Source organism: Rattus norvegicus, chromosome 7, assembly GCF_021556685.1.
Source record: "Rattus norvegicus strain SHRSP/BbbUtx chromosome 7, alternate assembly SHRSP_T2T, whole genome shotgun sequence".
Taxonomy (NCBI): Eukaryota; Metazoa; Chordata; class Mammalia; order Rodentia; family Muridae; genus Rattus; species Rattus norvegicus.
The window spans coordinates 62637946-62658281 of NC_141540.1; the positions used below are offsets into that span (position 1 = coordinate 62637946).

At 43.0% G+C, this 20336-nt stretch overlaps 1 long non-coding RNA gene and 1 other non-coding gene across 2 annotated transcripts in view; one reads left to right on the forward strand and one right to left on the reverse strand.

Moving 5' to 3' along the window:
• Positions 1-283: 283 nt before the first annotated feature.
• The window catches only part of LOC148004692 (uncharacterized), a 28002-nt gene continuing 7949 nt past the window's right edge, over positions 284-20336 (forward strand). The window contains exons 1-2 of the long non-coding RNA XR_015625335.1: positions 284-658; positions 1244-1350. This is a non-coding gene — a long non-coding RNA (uncharacterized LOC148004692). The remainder of the gene's footprint in view (positions 659-1243; positions 1351-20336) is intronic.
• On the reverse strand, positions 544-685 carry LOC120093975 (small nucleolar RNA SNORA48). The gene has a single exon (XR_015626249.1). It is a non-coding gene; the product is annotated as a small nucleolar RNA SNORA48 (small nucleolar RNA).

Sequence of the window (20336 nt, forward strand, 5' to 3'; positions counted from 1 at the left end):
CTCACCCAAGTGCTACAGATGGTGAGGGCAAGGAAGGCAGGGCATCATCCCTGCACCCACCCCATGGCAGACCAGTGTGGGTTCAGGTCTCCCACACACACCCTGGGGGCCAGCTTATCCACACCCCTGCTACCAAGGCCAGCCTCACTGTGCTGCCCGGGCAAGTGCTCCTGCCTGTGAGAGACAGAGCCAGCTCTCCAGAAGGACACATCCAGTGAGAGGTGGGTCCAATTATACAGAGCCCCTGGATATCCATGTGGTTCTTGCAGATCGCCGTGACCAGGTACATTCCCATGTTCACATGGACACTGACACAGTCTCCTGCCACTGCACAGCCACGGACTCAGACATAGCCTTTAGCAGCAGCTTGGCTTGGGACCCCAGCATGGTCCCAGGTGGTGGGGCTGGTCACTCACAACAGGCTACCCCTCTCCCGCCTTGGATCTCCAGGGAGGGTGTGTCTGTGAGTGGCATGGCAGTCCACAGATCTTTGTCTTCCTCCTCCTCCAGGCTGTGAAGCCTAGATTTAATTTGTTTTTATTTTAATGAGTCCTAGGCAGAAGACAGGTTTGGCCGCCAAGCCAGGCATCAATCTAGGATGAACATAGGACTGCACCCTCTACCTGACTGATGGAAGAACAACACCATTAACAACAAGGTGCCTCTTTGCCCATTGCCAGGGGGGTTGGGGGTTATTATTTCTTATTGCTCAGTTTTTAAAGTACTTAAACAGGTACTTGCCTTGTGCATTGTAAGTAAACATTTTCTCTTTTGTTGTGTGGCTTGTCTTTCCTAACACCAGCTGTGGAAGAGTGACAGGTTTTTAATTATCATTAGATCTAATCTATAGCTTGCTTTTATGGGCTGTATTTACTTTAGTCCAAAGATTATTTTTTTTGGCTCTGTTTTCTTTCAAAATTTTATTTAAGCTTTAAGTTTCACATTTGAGTTTATGATCTATTTTGAGTAAATTATATGCACATATGAATCCAAATCCACTTTACACACACACACACACACACACACACACACACACACACACACACATTTAAGCTTACTAAGTAACCAGAAATAAAACTGTAATATCAACTGCAATAGCAACTTCGTCTCTATGGTGACTGACTGAAGGTGGTTTCCACCCTTCTCTGTAATACTGGGATGAAATTAAGTCATAACTGAGCTGTGGCTGGCTGTGCTGGTTGTTTGTTTGTTTGTTAAGTTTTCTGCCTCTTCGCTATTTTAGGTCATGAGGGATCTTCCTCCAGCAGAGCCTTCCATCTGAGGACTAACGATGTCCCGGAGCTCCATCTCCCTGTGTTTAGGCCCTGTCACTCCGTCTCAGAACCACAGGTGAACATCCTGCCACTGTGGGGACACAGTAGGAGCCTAACGAGTTGTTTTGCTGTCTCTGTTCTTCAGTTTAGGCTTTGTTTCTGTCAGCGGAGGCCTCTAGCACAGGTACTGCCCACCCATCCTCTGGCCTTCGGTGGCTGCTTTCCTACGCCCCTATGAAGGATTTTCACAGCACACTGAAATTTGTCACAGAACAGTGACAATTTTGTACTATTTTTCACTTTGACAAGGTTTTGATGCAGTTTGTGTCCACACATGTAGGAGAAATAATTTTTAGATTTATTTTAATCAATGTTTCTGTCTCTTTCCAAAGTGTACAGAGAAGACTAAAGAGGTTCCAGAGTGTTATATTGATGGAACTTTTATTATATATCGCCATTTTTACTAGAAAGATGTGGAGAAAAATTAATCCTTTTAATTTTTACTACAAAGATGTGGCGGCACACACCTTTAGTCCTAGGATTCAGGAGGCAAAGACAGGTGGCCCTGTGAGTTTGAGGCCACACAGTGAGTTCCAGGATGGCCAGGGCTATGTGGAGAGACCCTGTGTTAAGCAAACAGCGCGCTGCAGTTTGGACTTCTCATGCTCTGCAATCAGAGTCTCTGCTGTGAACCCTTACATAGTTTTGAAGGGGGCCAGGACGCGTGAATGGTTTCCTACAGTTTGCACACCTATGATTTTTCTCCATTGTGAATCTTGTCCTGGCCTCTCAGGGAACTGAGATAAAGGTGTTACACTGGGTAGAGGCACACAGTTTCTTCCTTACGTACTGAAGCAGAACTCTGTGCCCTAAAGGGCTCCTAGGTGTCCTACATTTGTTGAGTTTTCTGCAGCCCCTCACACTGAGCACTGAGAAGAGCTGGAGCCCCCTCCTTCTGGACCTGGCGTCTCTGCTTACCCTTACCTCACACTTAGTAATTTGCATCCTGTCTGAACTGCAGTGATCCGGTTTTTCCCCCCTTAAATTTTAATAGACATCTTCAGTGTTCGAGTTTCCTTGTTCCCTGTGCCTTCAGGAAGTTCTTTGAACTAACAGAATGACCACACGCCTCAAGAGGGGCTCCCTCTTTACTTCTATTGTCGTTGCCCATTCCCCTTGAGTAAGAAGCTTTGACTCTTAAACAAACACAGTGAGTGTTTGGATGTAGACTTTCTCTGCTACTAAATGGCCATTACATTTCAATTAAAAATAGGTCAGCTTCTCTTTACCCCAATCTATAATGGGCGATTCCTTCTGTTTCAATGGTGAGCGCAGCTGTGGCCTCTTCCTCCCCCAGAAGGCCTCCTTAACTCTCTCTGGTTTCTACATCGTTTTTGTTCTGTTTTTTTTAGTTAGGGTCTCCAGTAGCTGGCCTTGAATTGCCTCTGAAGTTCAGGCTGGCCTCAAACTCTGGAACCTTGTCTGTAGCTCTATGCTTCTCTTGTGTTTCCTTTCTTTTTCCTGGTGTGTGTGTGTGTGTGTGTGTGTGTGTGTGTGTGTGTGTGTACACATCTATGGAAGTCAGATGGCAATAGTAGGACCTCACTGATTTCCCTAGCTTTGTTTACCAATGACCTGAACTCCAGGAACCCACTGGTTTTGCCTCTCCTTCCAGCATGGTGATTACAGGTTTGCACCACCCTGCCTTGCTTTCTATGTGGGCACCGGGCATTGAACTCAGATTCTCATGCTTGGGTGACAAGCACTTTCCCAACTGTGCCACCTTCTCAGCTTCTCTTAGCTGAGTTTCCTTTTGGTTAGGCATTGAATTCTTTAGTTATTCCATTACTGCAACAACTTGGCGGGATTTCTGTATGAAACGCTCGCTGAGAGCCTGTGGAAGAGAGGGCCTTTCCAGGTTTTGTTGGGGAAAGGACAAGATTGGTATGGAAGGATTCACCTTTGTCATCTCCACTGGGGCTGAATGGGAGCCTCAGTTTTCAGTGGTCAGTCCTGGGTTACCACGTTGATGCATGACACAACAACAACACAATCAGCGTCCTGGCAACAGAGAAACAAGCAGAAAACCTCTTCCATAGTCTTTAGCAACAGTTGCGGCTTGGTGGCAAAAGGACCATTTATTGGCCCTTCCTAAGGACAAGTATAACAAGAGAAGCAACAGCTATGGGAAATGCATCAGTTTGGGAGCTGTCTGGAGTGCAGCTTCAAGATAAAGCAGGAGGGCTGGAGAGATGGCTCAGTGGTTAGGAGCACTGACTGCTCTTCCAGAGGTCCTGAGTTCAAATCCCAGCAACCACATGGTGGCTCACAACCATCTGTAATGGGATCTGATGCCCTCTTCTGGTGTGGCTGAAGGCAGCTACGATGTACTCTTCTAAATAAAAATAAATCTTAAAAAAAAAAAAAAAAGATGAAGCAGGAGCCCAGAGGACTGACACCCTATGTAAATAAGAACCTTTGTTGAAGACATAGACTATGAGATGAAGAGGAGTTTGCAGAAGAACAAGCATGACTTTCTAATAATTATGGTCAGTAATTGTGCAGCAGAGGAGGAAAATAAGGGAGGGTACCAATCCAGATATAAACATTTGAAACCCACAAGTTCCCAGCATCATCTTACCATGAACAAGTCACCTGCAGCTGAATTAGCACCTTTAGAAATCACAGTTCCTGTGTGATACAAAATTGGCTCCAGGTGCCTTGCTGCTATGTCCCTAAGCGATCTCTTCAGAATAAGCAGCTTCACCGGCTGCTTCTGACTTGCAGTCATGTGAGGCCATCTATTCTTGATCTGGAACTTTCCAGGTCCCAGAAATCACGAAAATATATTTAAAAGATGATGCACCACTCATTTATATTATCCTATTCAGTTATTTATATTCTATAAAGCTTATTTCTCCAGTGTCCACTTCACGGCTTCACTGAAATTACACTTTGAAGACTCTGAGATGTTTTCAACAATTTGTAAATGACCCATGACCAAGGCTATAGAACTAGCGGCTGAGGTCTGGTAAACTCACTAGTGTCTACATTCCCGAAGACAGTGACTCACAATCCCCAAGTATATATCAATAGCCGGCATCTTCCATGGAGGTGCAACACTCAGTGGCTGCTTCCTCCGTACAGACCAAATGGTGACAGTCTGGCTCCTGCAGGCCCAGGACAGGCAACCAGAGCTGCCGTGACTTCACGGTTATTGCAACTCTCATGTGCCTAGAAAATAGTGCTTCCCTCCCACTTTAGATTTTGTATCTTCCTGACCCTTCCTCCTCAGTGTTCCAACAGCTAAAAAGGGCTGAACATTCGACATTAAGTTACTCCCTACACCTCAAGCAACCAGGAGTTTTTCCATTAACAGTCATTTGCCACAAAATGAAGCTGAGAATAGAATTTCTTCCAGGCCACAGATAATTTTAAAGGGTGTGTGTGTGTGTGTGTGTGTTGTTTGTGGAGGTAGAAGAGGGTGTTAGATTCCCTGGAGCTGTGGTTACAAAAGATGTAAGCTGCCCAATGCTGGTCCTTTGAAAGAACAACATATGCTTTAACTGCTGAGTCATCTTTTCAGATTCCCAGGGTGTTTGGTTTTTTTGTTTGTTTTTTTGTTTGTTTGTTTTGGAGACAGGGTTTCTCTGTGTAGCCCAGGCTGTCCTGGAATTCACTGTGTAGCCCAGGCTGGCCTCATAGATTGACCTGCCTGTGCCTCCCCAACTGCAGGGTGTAAAGGTGTGGGTCCCACCACCCAGCTTACTTATCCACCTTTGAAATCTCTGCGGGATCCTGTGTTGTGATGGCTAATCTCAGATAGCAACAGACACACCTGGTAAGAAGGAACTTCACCTAAAGAACCTTCTCCCTCAGGCTGGCCTGTAGGGACATTTTGATTGGTAATGTTGGCGGCCCCTTCGACTTCAGAGACTCTATCTTGTACACAGTCTCCACTTTGTACTGAACTAACTTCTAAGAATGGGCCGGAGGGACTTACACAACATCATCTTACCCTACACTTTGCTGGTCAGCATCTGGGCAGGACTAAAACCCTGCAGCTGGTCTCTCTCCAGGCCAAGCCATCTAAGTACTGACAGGTAGTAACCCACTTCAGATGTCTGGTGTGAAAAATGGTTAGAAACATACAACATGCATGTACCTGATTGGCCGCTCCTATCATACCTAATTTATGGTTTTTTTGTGCTGTGTTGTTCCCCCTGCCCCACCTCCCAATGATTTAGATCCCAAACCCAGCTGTTTCCCTGATATATCAGTTTCTGAATAGAGACATTTTTGTTGGCTTGAACTTGGTTTTCGTGGTGGATTATTTCCCAAACTCTTGGATCCTAACACTGATGTACAGCTCACTGTGACAGAAGTGTGCCTAGGCAAGTAGGCCTGGGCTCTGTAAGAGGTAACTAAGCCAGGTGGTGGTGGGACTCGCCTTTAAAGCCAGCACTTGGGAAGCAGAGGCAGGTAGATCTGAGTTCAAGGGCAGCCTGATCTACAGCGAGTTCTAGGACAGCCAGTTCTATACAAAAAAAAAAAAAAAAAAAAAAAAAAAAAAAAAAAAAAACCCTGTCCCAACCTCCCCACCTCTCTCATCCCCCAAAGAAACTAAAACTGAGCCAGGAAGCAAGTCAGCGAGCAGTTTTCTTCTATGGTTTCCTGCCTCTGCTCCTGCTTGAGCTCCTGCCCTGATTTCCCTCCAGGGTGGAGTGTTACCTAAAAGTATGAGCCAATAAACCTTTCTCTCCCTCAGGTTTTTTAACATGGTGTTTATCAAAGCAACAGAAAGCAAACAAACATACTACACTTACACTACACTAAGACTGGCTGCATGTTCGGGGCAGGGAAATGATTGTGTGAAGGTACTTCCTGCCAAGGCTGATGACCTGTTTTGTCACTGGAACCCACAGTGTAAGGAAGGAAAGATAAGTGATTCCCTTAAATTGTCCACTGACATCTCCATGTGTAGTTGTGGCATATGTGCTCCTGAACATGTGTACATACTTGTGTGTTGAGCACACACACACACACACACACACACACACACACACAACACACATGCACACATGAAGAAGGCTGGAGGCTGGAGATAGCTCAGAAGTTAAGAGCACTGACTGTTTTGCAGAGGTGCAGGTTGAGTTCCCAGCACCCGCATGGTGGTTCACAATCATCTGTAACTCCATGACCTCTTCTGACTTCCATGGGCATCAGGCATGCACATGACACACACAATCACATGCAGGCAAAACACCCATACATTTATTTTAATCTAAAAGCAAGATTGGTTATACATGTGTACAGTGGTATTTGGACATGATCCCCATATGGATACCAAAATTCATAGATATTTAAGTCTCTTAAAGGACTTCTTTTAGTATTTTATGTGTGATATTGCAGTAAGAATTGTTTCTGTTTATCTAGGTCTCCCAAAGTAGCTTTAGTCTCTTAATATTTTTTCTAGGTATATTCTTGACTGACAGTACTTTGAATATTTCACATCATTCTTTTCTTATATACAATGTTTGTGCCGAGAAATTTCATAATCTATCAGGACCTCTCTTGTACATGTTTTCTCTCGATCCTCTTAAGATCCTCTCTATGGTTCTGGCAGTCTGACTATGGTTTATTCCTGTGAAGTTATCCGAGCGCCTTTTGTGCGTGTGTCCATCTCTCTCTGATCTTCAAGTAGGTTCTCTGCTTCCTCCTCACCCTGCATGTCCGTAATGTGCCTGTTGTTCAGTTCCTTGGTGCCACAGGCTCTCCTCATTGTTTGTCCTCCTCTGCCCTGGTAATTTCAAAAATTGTTGCCTGTTAGTTTTCCTGATTCTTTTTTGTTTTTTGGAGACAGGGTCTCAATATGTAGCTCTGGCTGTCCCAGAACTCTGTAGATCAGACTGGCCTCCATCACAGAGATTCACCTGCCTCTGCCTCCTGAGTTGGGATTTCAGTGTGCCCGGCAGGTTCACTGAATCTTTATTTTACCTCATTATGGTTTGGATGAGTGTTACCAAAAGTGCAAATATTAAAGATGTGGTCCCCAGTGTGGTGCTACTGAAAGACCGGAGAGACTGAAAAGCAGCTTACGGGAAGTTCTTTAGTTCCCTTAACCTGAAAAGGGAATAGAGGATGTATGTCATCTGATCTCTTCGCTGCTGCCTGCCTTGTGTAGATGATTTACTTCAACATGTGTTGCTGGGAGCTTAGCCTAGGCTGGGTCCTCCTGAAGGACACTGGTAGGGACAAGACTTGGTCTTGCAAATGTAGAAGTTGCTTTCTATAATAGCAAATGCCTATCTGGACTTAAGTTACTCTGAGGCCAGACTCTGAGGCTACAGGTCTCTGGATCTATTGACACTTGTTGCTAACAACAGGGTGATTAGGGAAAGAATTTATTGCTAGGGCTCCCTGCTCTGGTCAGGCAGCCAGAAGCCCTTCACTGCCCTGGTTGCTTAACAATTTGTGAACCAGAGAGGAAGGAAAGGAAAATAAGATGTTTTATACAGGCAAATATGCACAGACACATAGACATTCACAAATACATTTTCATTTTCATTCGTATGCTCACACATTAACACATTCACAGTTTTGTTGGGCCCAGGCACCTGTCTCATACTCTCCACCACTACTCATGCATGCTTACACACACACACACACACACACACACACACACACACACACATACACAGACATATACACAGGGATGGATAGATGGGGCAGAGACACCCAACCAAACCATCTAGCCAACAACTTTACTTCTTTTCATACCTTCTTAGATAAAAACTTCTTTAGCAAATTACCTCAGAGATAAAATGGGAATTACAGAGGATGCTGACTTTAAGTTCAAAGCAAGAGTTTCATTCTAATATGTTCATTATAAGTTCAAAGGAACAGTTTCACATGGCCTTGCCTTATCATGGTGCACACTTGTGGCTTTATCCTTGGACCTAAATGTTTTTCCTTGAACACAAATTTGGCCCAAGTCTATTTCTCTTTTTAGTAAGGAGTGGGCACATTCTATTCTTGATTCTGACATTAGTACATCTTTTTAGCAAAGCAACTAAGTCCATCTCTTAAAACTTTCTTCCTAAAATTATCGAAATAAGGAATTCTATAGAATCATTAATTCATCTAAACAGCATTAATTCATGGAAGTTCATCTTTATGTTGACATGTGGGAAATCTGATCAACAGGGTGGGCTAATGCCCAGGAATTATTATGTTAATAATGACCGAAAAGGCATATCAGCTGCAAGAAGCAATTCTGGGATGGAGTCTCTTTGGGACCCTGCCATCAAGCTCACCCATGGCACACCATGCAAAAATGGTGGGCCACCTCCAGGAAGACCACCTACTAGCCTCAGCCTATTCTAGATGGCCCCTAACTATATGAACTCCACCATGGCCATTCAGTATTAATGCCAGAGATCCAAAGCCATAGGACTGTCTAACCTTGAATAGAAACATCAAAAATTGTAAGCCAATTTAAAAAATGATGCTTATATTTTGTTATAGTTATGCAAAGCTAATACATGCCTGTTCAAATCTGCTACCAAATCCCTAAGGCAAGATTTTCAGTACAGTGATAGATTCTTTAGTTTCATGACAGCTTTGCTCTTTGTTACACTTTTTAATCTCTGTTGACATTTTCAGTTTCTTCATATATGAATTTCCTGATTTTTCTTAGTTGTCTGTGCTTTTAAATTTGTAAAGCATCCTTGTGATAATTTTGACACATTTTTCAAGTTGTCTTCTGGAAACGTGAGAGAGAGAGAGAGAGAGAGAGAGAGAGAGAGAGAGAGATTGAATATGCTTAGCCCAGGGAGTGGCACTATTAATGTGGCCTCGTTAGAGAAGGGGTGGCCTTGTTGGGAAAAGTATGTCACTGTGAGGGTGGGCAATGAGACCCTCCTCCTAATCATGTGGGAGCCAGTCTTCTAGCAGCCCTCAGATAAAGGCTTCTCAGCTCTTCCTGAACCATGCCAGCCTGGATGCCATGTTCCCACCTTAATGGTCCGAACCTCTGAGGCTGTAAGCCTCAACGAAATGTTCTCCTTATAAGAGTTACCTTAGGCATGGTGTTTGTTCACAGCAGTGAAACCCTAAGAGAGAAATTATTACCAGAAGTAGGGTATTGCTGTGATAGGCCCAAGTGTGCTTTTGTTTGGAGGAATGTGGATTTTGGAACTTTGTAGAACAGCAGAATGCTTTAAGTGGGGCTTGATGGGTCCTAAGTGGAAGCATGGAAGATAGCGTTGCTGAGTGTTTTGAACTATAGGGACCTAGCTCAAGAGGTTTCAGAGGACAAGACTTTTAGTGTGTGGCCTAGAGACTGTTTTTGTGATGTTTTGGTGAAGAATGTGGCTGCTTTTTGCCACTGTCCAAAGAGAAGGCTAAGGTGAAGAGATTTAGAGTAATTGCTTTGACAATGAATTCTCAAAACAGCCTGGTATAAATTCTGTTGTGTGGTTACTAAAGTTCACTCTTACTAAAAGATTTTTAATGAAAAGTAGCAAGCTTAAAGAGAAAAGAAGTACAAAATGTATGGATCAAGGAGTAAAAGGGCACCAGGAAGTGCAATGGAGCTAAATCCTACATTTCAGGAGATAAACAGACTAAAGGGTTGGTGACGTTGGGGCAAGATCCCACCCAGTTAAGTAAGGAGCACCACAGAGTAAGTGCTAATAGAGAACAGCTTAAGTCCAGGCATGGCGGGACATACTTTTCAATCTTAGCACCTAGGAGACACGCATGCAGAGCTCTGAGTTCAAGGTCAATCTACAGAGCAAGTTCCAGAATAGCCAAGCTTAGGCAGTGAGGGGGATGTAAAACAGAAAGCTGGTGATAATGTAATAGAACAAGGAGGCATGTTCCAGCAAGCAGCAGAACTTGGCAGCTTTGGCCATGTGGCTCTGGCTTTAGAGTGAAAAATAGAACGAACTACTGGGACAATTGATGCTGGTTAACTGGAGCTAAGAAATTAGTAGTGATTAAGAAGAGACCAGTATCATTGAGGTGAAGTCTTCTGGGAAATGAGATAGTCAAGGTTGTACTTCGTGCTGCACCTGGTAGTGTGTAAGAGTCACCCAGGTGGTACTTGTTTTGAAGGCATGAGGGGTCATGGAGAGCAGCTGAGGCTTGGCACTGTGAGAGGCCAAGGAAGACCATTGGTGGAAGCACAGCCTCAGTTGCAGTGATGTCCCAAGAATGAATGGGTCATGCCAAGAAACTGAGGCTTGGCACCATGAAGAGAGCCTATAAAAGACTATTGGTGAAGCCTAGTTGCAGCAGAAGACTCCAGAGAGTTAAGAGATGCCAGTATTGTGGTATGATCACCAAGAACAGCAGCAGCAATGGAATCTCGGAGTCAACCAGAGCCTGGAGTGCTATAAAGTGCAGTACTGAAAAAGTGACCAAAGCTCTTTGAAGGAGCCCAGAAGATCAAGTGTGGATCCCAGACATTGGAATAAGTGGAAGTTGCCTTAGATAACCCAAGATGCTAGCCATGTCAGAGCATGGGAATACCTGCTGAGGAAAGCTGCTAAGAGGGCGTGGAACCAGTCCAAGAGAATGAAATTTGTTGCTAGTGAATGACAGATCTACCAACAGCAGTCAACAAGCATGAAAGGAGTTAGAGATCTGAAGAGCCAGCCCTTTGACATGAGACATAGAGATGTGGGGTTTGCCCAGGTGGTTTTCTGTCTTGTTTTGGTCCAGTATTTTTGACTCTATAGGGGATTACAGTTAAAAGACTGCATGAATCTTGGAAGAGACTTTTAACTTTGGATTTTTTTTGTTGAGAGCACTATAAAATATGGATACTTTTGAAGTTGAATTAAATGTATTTTGCATTATGCTCTGGTTAGGTATGACCCCCAGACTCATGTTTGAAACAGGGATATAGGGGCCTGGGAGTGGAATGTGGTGGTTTAAATATGCTTGGCCCAGGGAGTGGCATGATTAGAAGGCGTGGCCTTGTTGGAGTAGGTGTGTCACTGTGGGTGTGGGCTTTGAGAACCTCCTCCTAGTTACCTGGAAGTCAGTCTTCTTCTAGCGGTTTCAGACAAAGATGTAGAACTCTCAGCAACTCCTGCACCATGCCTGTCTGGATGCTTGTCATGCTCCTGCCTAGACTATGGACTGAACCTCTGAAGCTGTAAATCAGCCCCAATTAAATGGTTTTCCTCCTAAGAGTTGCTTTGGTCATGGTGTTTGTTCACAGCAGTAAACCCTAATTAGACAGTATGCATGTGTGCACTCCACCTCATCTTTCACGGAACTCAGTACTCACTGAATACCTAGAATGGCAAGTCAGAAGGCTCTGCCCTTCCTCCCCAACCCTGCGCTAGAGTTACAAACATAAGCAACCACACCACGTCACCCCCCACTGCCAGTTTTTTTTAATGCTAGTGCTAGAGATTTAAACTCAGGTCTTTACCCTGTATGGCAGTCATTTTACCAACTAAGGCATCTTCCACACCCATCTTTTAAATGAGCGTCTTGACTTTCTGATGTGATATAGTACCCTGACAAAAGCAATCTAAGAGACAAAGGGTTTAGTTTTGGCTCGCTGTTCATGTTCAACGTAGAGGACAAAAGATAGCAGGAGTTTAAAGCTCATCACCTTGCATCCAATCAGAAAGCAGAGATGAATGTCTCTGCTCAGCTACCTTCCTTTTTATTCAATATGGGACCGTAACCCATGGAACTGTGCTACCCTCTGTGGGAAAGTCTTCCTACCTCAACTCACCTAACTAAGACAATCCCTCAAAGGCATGCATGCCCAGGGCCCTATCTCCAAGTCCTAGCTCAAACTGACAATTGGGACTAATCATCACAGGTCATGTCTCCACTCTTGTCTTAATTTTTGTTGAGATTTCAGTATTGAAGAAATCAACCATTTCCCCCAGACTTTAGGGTCTAGTTTTATATAGGAAACTTCCCATAGCCTGGATAGAAAGTCCGGGTGTTTTGAAAGCGTTTTCTGGGAAGGTGACCTCTTTGGGCTTGTATGTGTCCTTTAAACATAAATGTGTTAAGATTTCAATTCACGTTGCTTTATGTTACGGTGATCACAGCACAAGAGCTGCACCTAGTGTCTACATGTGGTACTACTGATTTGGGTATATTTTCCTTTCATAATTATGCTAGTGCTTGGACTCAAAGTAGTATTTGGAGAAAAAACAAGGGAGGGAGGGAGGAAACAAACTAGTCTCTCCTGGGAAAGAAATAGTCTGACATGGAAAGATTCTGGTCAGCGTTAACTCGCAGAGAACATTTCCAGCACTATGCTTGAGGAGAGGCTGATGATGCACAGGATGCATGTTTAGGTCCCACTATCCTGTCAGAATGAATGAATGCTGCTACTTTTTGAGGCATCATATGAGACCCGAGGCTTTTTAGATTTACTTGCCACTGGCTCAAACCTACTATCCCTTAGCTGCACTTGTCCTGACCCTCAGTCTAGCACTGGAATTTTCCTCTACCCACTGCTATTTGAAGAATAACCTTAGGGCTACTCTGAAAGAAAAACAGCATCAAAATCTCATTCCTAAGAAACATACGTCTTGATTTTATTTGAAATAAAAATTCAAAGTAAGAGTAACTTTTAAATCATTTTAACTTACCTTTCTCCACATTTAAATTCTCTGAGCAAAGAATTATTTTAAAGTAGTATCTTTGTCATGTTTTGGGAGAAATATCTAAGATTTCTTCTATCATTTCTAGGCATAACAATAGCTTAAATTGTCTAGAACACATTTTGTGTAATAGGTTATTGTACTGTATATATATATATATATATATATATATATATATATATATATATGCATGTATGTGCATGTGCACACACATGCGTGGAAATGTTGTTTGCAGCTCAGGCAGTGAAATAGAAGATGGGAGCTCCTATGAGAGCCACATCAGGACACACATGTAGTCTCCGAGGCTCTCCTTGACTGGATGAACCCCTCTACTTCCTTGCCCTACAACTAACATGCTGATCTTGTTCACCGTTTTCTTGTACTACTTTCTTATATTATTTAATATAAAACCCACCATATTTGCAATTTTGCCTTTCTGGGAATGTACATAAATGGAATATTGAGAATTTTTCTATCTTCTTGAAGTCAAGATAATTTCATGACTCCTATGTATTGGTATACCTAGTTAAGAGTTAATGGTATCAGACTACAAAATGTTTTATTATATGACTATACTATTTACACTGGGTACTTGAGCTGTTCCCCCTCCCCCTTTTAAGATATTACAATACTATATTCTTATAAGTATCTCTTACGTGAAGACAAATTCCTCCAACACATACAAGACATGCTAGGCCAATCTACACTTCCAACTATACTGTTTTCTATTGCACCATATCTGAGCTGAAATACACAACTGCTTAAGCATTTTCTCCAATCTTATGGTTGTAAAATAGCACCTGTGATCTTAACATACATTCCTAGATTTTTTTTTCCTTTTCTATTTTTCGGAGCTGGGGACTGAACCCAGAGCAAGCGCTCTACCACTGAGCTAAATCCCCAACCCCCACATTCCTAGATTTCTAATGAGTTGTGTCTCACATTTAAGGACTGTCTCTGTACAGAGTCAATTCATATCTGTTGTCCCCTCTACCACACCTCCCCTTTTGTCAGGTGGGGTTCTTCCTGCCTCAGCCTCCCACCTGACTTGCTATTCAAGGTTTCAACTAGCCTTTCCCTGTTATGATAAATCTGCACTGTCTGGGAACATGGAGGAGGGCGGAAGCATGGAAGCTGACCGGAGGTAACCAGCCGTGTGGCAGACCTTCCAATAGAAAGCGGGATGATTAGTATGTGAGCTAGTGGGGGACAGCCAAAGCTTATGGCCAAGGTGTTTGGAAATACAATTTGTTATTCTGGGAGCCTGAGGACAGGAAGAACCCCCACTTTTACACTGGAGACCATACCTAGGCATTATGCACACAAATACTCTATTATTGCTGTGGCCTCAGCCCTGTTATAAACTTAGTCTTTAGTGAGTTGTGTATGTCAAATATTCTCCCAGTATAGGACCTTACCTCCATTCCCGATTTAAATTATCATTAGTTCTTAATGTACTCAATAGCTAGTACTGTCCCTTTTTACTATCGTGTATTAAAAATATTCTTTTGCACCAGCTGTGGTGGCTCATCGATGTCAATTTCAGGACTTCCAGGGACTAGTTAAGGGACCAGCCTGAGTTAAAAAATTAGTTTCAAGGGAGCCTGGGCTACAATGTAAAACTGGTCTGAATAAGCAAACAAAAATACCCAAACTTCAAGGTCATTTTAATTTTTAATCTCCTTTTATTTTTGCCTCTAACATCAAGTAATTATTTGGCCTCCCCAGAGTTGATATTTCTATATAACATGAGATAATATAGCATGTGGTAACCTCTGCTTTTTCAGCAATTCCCACTCTACCACAATCAGCTTCACAGGAATGGCTTCTGTCCATACTGTTTCCTGTAACCTCCCTACTAATGCACGGAGACTGTGCTGTCCTACTTACTGCAGGCCATGGCACTCCCTAAACAATCCTACCTCATATTTTTCCTCTTAGTACTCACTTGCCTCTCAACTCCCATATAAAGTTCTGAGCAAGACTCTTTTTCTAAAAACATTTTTTAAGATTAATTGTATGTATGCGTATGCATACATCTGTAGCTGTATCTGTAGCTGTCTTCAGACACACCAGAGGAGGGCATCCGACCTCATTACAGATGGTTGTGAGCCACCATGTCGTTGCTGGGAATTGAACTCAGAACCTCTGGAAGAGCTGAGCCATCTCTCCAGCCCTGAACCAGACTCTTACACTCTGTAACAAAATCTTTTGGGATTTTAATTCAACTTAATTTGATTCTAAAAACTAATTTAGGAGAAATTGTATTACAATACTATCTCTTCCTAACAAAGCACGTGCACCAATTTTCATTTATCTTAATGTCTTCCAATAAGTTTAAAACTTCCAGCAAAAAGGACTTTGCAGTTATCAAACTTAACATTGGCTACATTGGTTTCTAAATTAATCCTGTATACTGAGCTTGCTCAGTTTTTGTTTTTTTGTTTTTTTTTTTTTTTTTTTTTTTTTTTTTTTTTTTTTTTCGGAGCTGGGGACCGAACCCAGGGCCTTGCGCTTCCTAGGCAAGCGCTCTACCGCTGAGCTAAATCCCCAACCCGCTTGCTCAGTTTTTGATTCTAGTAGTTCACATTGTGTATTTGCAAATGATTCCTAAAAAAGAATTCCTGTAACATTCTCCCTTGATTACAAGATAAAACAAATCCACATCCTTACTCCTTAAAATGAGGAGCCCAAAAGGGCTTTGATGCTCATATACAACAGCTCTGAGAAAAATGGTCGGTATACATAGTCTCTACCTCCTTCTAGACAGCCCAGTATGTTAGTCTTTATCTCTTCTTAGATAGCACAATGCTTTCTTTCAATGTGCAGACATATTGCACAATCATCGCTTCTGTCATTGGGAGAAGTGTCTTTCCCTGGTTCAAGAAGATAGATCTACACACTTTCACCTAGGGCTAAGAGCAAACAAATCTTCCAAAAGCGTTAAGTCCAGACTCTTACATTTTATTCAGAACTTAGGACAGCATACACTTGTTTAAAAACCAAAACCTTAAATGAGAACCTGTGTAGCTGGTCTCTGCTACTTTGTGGGTTCTTCTTCCCACCCTTTATTCCCTCATCCCATGTCACCCCTATCACTAGATAGGAGAGAAAGGATAGAGGGGAGACAGAGTCTTAAATCTAAATTTTCTTTTCTTGTTTCCTCTTTTCTACTTTGTGAGTTCTTTTTCCCACCCTTTCCCCCACTCCCATTTCACAATTTTTACTTGTCCATGGGTAAACATCTCACTGAATCTGGGAAAATTCAGTGTTATAAAGTAGCCATTGGAGTTTATGGTCCTTGGGTTTGGGGATTTAGCTCAGTGGTAGAGCGCTTGCTTAGCAAGCGCAAGACCCTGGGTTCAGTCCCCAGCTCGGGGGGGGGGGGGGAGAAAGAGGACTGGGGGGGGTAGGGTGGGGTGCAGAAGAAATCCCTGAGTCTAATTTCTTTCCTTTTGTTTCTTTTTTGAACAAGACTACTTACAAACTGCAGCCAACACCTGCTGAATGACCACCAACCACCAAACCTGCCTCTTGGGGTCCTAGCATTTATGTAGCCTCTGAAAAGTTCCCAGAATTCCAAACAGCACACAGTCAAAGAAACTATCTCCAGCTGACAAAACCACACCTCTAGGAGAGCACAAGGCAAATTATAGTCTGCTGCTGTGGTCAGTTTGAAACAGCACCATATCCCACACCTGGGATTAAAACAAAAACACATTATATTTCTGTCTTAAACTAAAATTCCAGAATCCTCACGTCATTTCCCCATTAATTAAACTATGCTGGGTGTAGTGGGAAATTATAAACAGACATTTTCCATGAAAATAAGAGTTTTTGGCTCAGTGACCAAGGTTTTAAGTGGACCTCTCCTGCTCTTTCTTCTGGACTGGCTTTGCCTTTGATGTGGGGAAACAGTAGCAGCTGAGCAACTCTACCATCTGTGTTAAATTGCGTCTCTCTTTTGACGCAGATCACTATTTTATTTCTCCTTTGAAACCTTCATCTAGAATTCCTGGATGCACAACGAATCCTCGGGAAGTCACTCCACTCCTTCCCTAGGTTATTCCTACTGTCCCTGAGGGCAAAGGACCACAAACTCCAATAGCTACTTCATAACACTCAATTTTCTGACATAGAGTGAGTTGTTTATCCAGGGCAATGATGCCTGCACCTCCTCTTCTGCATGTCGCTCCTTGGCTCAAATGACTCATACTTTTTGCTTCAGGTATGCAGCTGGGCTCCCAAGGCCACCCTGGTGCAACTGGATATGGTAACAAAATGGTCATTTTTTTTTTTTCCCGAAGCTGAGGAACGAACCCAGGGCCTTGCGCTTGCTAGGCAAGCACTCTACCACTGAGCTAAATCCCCAACCCCCAAAATGGTCATTAATGGTAAGAAATTACCTTGAACATCTTCTTTGGATGTACTCACTGGTACACTGGACATCTTTGCAACATCACCTGCATAAGCCCCGGAAGTATAGGCCTTCTTTTGGATTATACTTAGAAAAATCATTGCCCTTTAGAGATGCCCTGTTCATAATTCTGTCGCAAATGGCCATACTTCCCACAATGGAAGCACTGGGCATTTTGATATTGGAGACCTCTAACTACAGCTTGACCTAGTGTATTACATGTTCAGATCAATATTGGTCGTATCTCTTATCCATTCATCCGTAGGCACTGCTCATGCTTTTAATGTTCTAATAACTTTTTTTTACATTCAATATTTGCATTCTCATACACCAAGGTTTATATCAACCTCTGCTTTGCAACAGAGTCTGATACATCTTGGTTCACAGGGGAGACTTATCTTTTTTCTAAGATTTATTTATTATATATGAATATACAGTAGCCGTCGTCAGACACACCAGAAGAGGGCATCAGATCTCATTAAAGATGGTTGTGAGCCACAATGTGGTTGCTGGGGTTTGAGCTCAGAACCTCTGGAAGAGCAGTCAGTGAGCCATCTCTCCAGCCTGAGACTAATCTTTGTAAACCATCAATGACGGTTTCTTGAGAGCCTTGCATAATCTTTGTAAACAAGGTGAACCTTGGCTCCTCACCTTTATTCCAAGCACTTAAAGCCACTCAGTGGCACTGTTGTACAGAAACATCATCAAACTGGGCCTGTTTTCATCTACCACAGTACCACCCTTCACCCAGCAACTGTCCTTAGTTTATACCTTCTCCTCCGTGTTCTGCTGTTCAGTGTCCACAGCTTCTTCCCTCTACTGTGCTAACCACTGCAACTGTGGCTCAGCCTCTAGAACTGCTGTTATCAGTCCTTCAAGTCTTGGGGAATAATTCTATGTTGAGTAACTCAGTTTAGAATTTGTTCCACATAAGGCGACTGCATCCAAATGAAACCATGGCCTCTTTAAAATGCCTTTAGACCTACTATTTCTATAGGATACATCCTATCTTGTCATAACCTTTGTTCCACACCATTAAAGAAAATACTGGGGGGGCTGGGGATTTAGCTCAGTGGTTAGAGCGCTTGCCTAGGAAGCGCAAGGCCCTGGGTTCGGTCCCCAGCTCCGACAAAAAAAAAAAAAAAAAAAAAAGAAAATACTGGGAAAGTTGATAGTGATCTCATAACCTCCGGTTGCCCTCCTCCCACTCTGGCAGCACAGCTGGTTTAGGATTAACCCTTTCTCTCAAAACTGGCTGTTTCATCAGCTTGTCCTCCAGCCTTTCAGTGCTTCTCAGACCTCACAGTCCTCCAGGACAATTTTTTTTCCTCTTTCCTCCCATGGGGAACGCCCACTCTCTTGCTCAGTCACCAGGACTGAGCCTCATTGTTCTCTTCCGGTGCTCCTTTCCTCCCAAGAGCTTCCATCTCCGTCAGTAACCTCTCCAGTTGCACTGGCAACTCTGCAGCACCTCAGAAGAGGGCAGAGTGACCCCTTTTGTTCTCCCATTCAGCCATTTTTTGTTTCTCCGGCCCCTCCATTTCCACACCAAAATTTCCCAACTGCTCAGCCATTCTTCCAACCTTTTCTTTTCTTTTTTGAAACAGAATATACAAAGGAGAAAAAGAAAAAATTAAAAACCCAGAAAATCCCCTCTGGAACCGAAGTTGGTTGTATGCCAGTGGTAGTCACTACAACAAATGTTTTTGGTTTTTTTTTTTTTCCTTTGTCCTCTGCCACTACCATTTGGAATCAAATTTCCCATTTTTTTCTTTATGGTTGGTTGCCATTTGTAGCTGGACTACTTTGTTAGTTCTTCCTACTTTTTAATCCCACTCCACCCTCTGCTGTTCCTTCCCCAACAGTAAGAGTAGAGAAAGGCAGGGGGTTCCCTGACTGCTTTCTTTTTCTTTTTGAAAGCAGGACTAGTAACAAACTGCACCAACCCCCCTGAACCACCACCAACCGCCAATCCAGCTCTTGGGGCCCTAGCATTTACATACCCTCTGAAAAGCTCCCAGAACACTAACCACTGACAATCCTGGAACTACCTACACCTAGTAAACCCCATGCCTTTGCTATGACAATTTGCACCAGACAAATTCCAGCTGTGGTGGTCAGTTTGAAATAGCCCCATATCCCCACACCAGGATCAAAACAAAAACACATTCTTGTATTTCTGGGTTCTTTTGGTTTTGTTATGCTTTTCAAGACATGGTTTCACTGTGCAACCCTGGCTGTCCTGCACTCACTCTGTAGACAAGATCTGCCTACTTCTGCCTCCTGATTGCTGGGATTAAAGGCATGTGTCACCACACTGGGCTATTTCTGTGCTTTTAAAGCAACAAAATTCCAGAATTCTTACTATAAACCTGTACAATGGCTCAGTGGTTAAAGCACTTGTTCCCCTACCCCAAACCTGGACTAACCTCAGCCCAATGTTCTGAGTTCAATCCCAGAGATCCCCACATCTAAGAGAACCAATTCTCTCACATTGCCTTCTGACTATAGGAAACATGGTTCCCAATAAGTAAATGTCAAAATGTTTACCTTTTGCTTATCTTTTAGTGTTAAATGACAGCCTGGAATGTTACTCAGTGGTTGAGTACTTACTTGCCTACTACCTGCAAGGCCCTGGGTTTGAGTCCCAGAATGAACTCAAAAAATGGACAAAATCTCCAAGTAATGTTAAATGTATTCTCTAAGACTATAATGTATTTAACATCAAAATAATCTTTTAAATAACTTCATGTATATTGCATAATTTTACAAATATCTTCAGTAAGACAGGTAAAAACCCCAATGACATCACCAGGAGAGTCAGCTTATTACTGTGAGTAAAACACACCTCTTCAAGAGGCTATAGATTTAAAAGCACTTTTAGTAATTTCTAGGCTGTTACATGAGCCTGCCCCTTTTGGGGTCATATAACTTGGGTTCTATATTAGTGCTTCCCTTGTTGCTAAAACAAAATATCCGAGCAAGACTACTTAA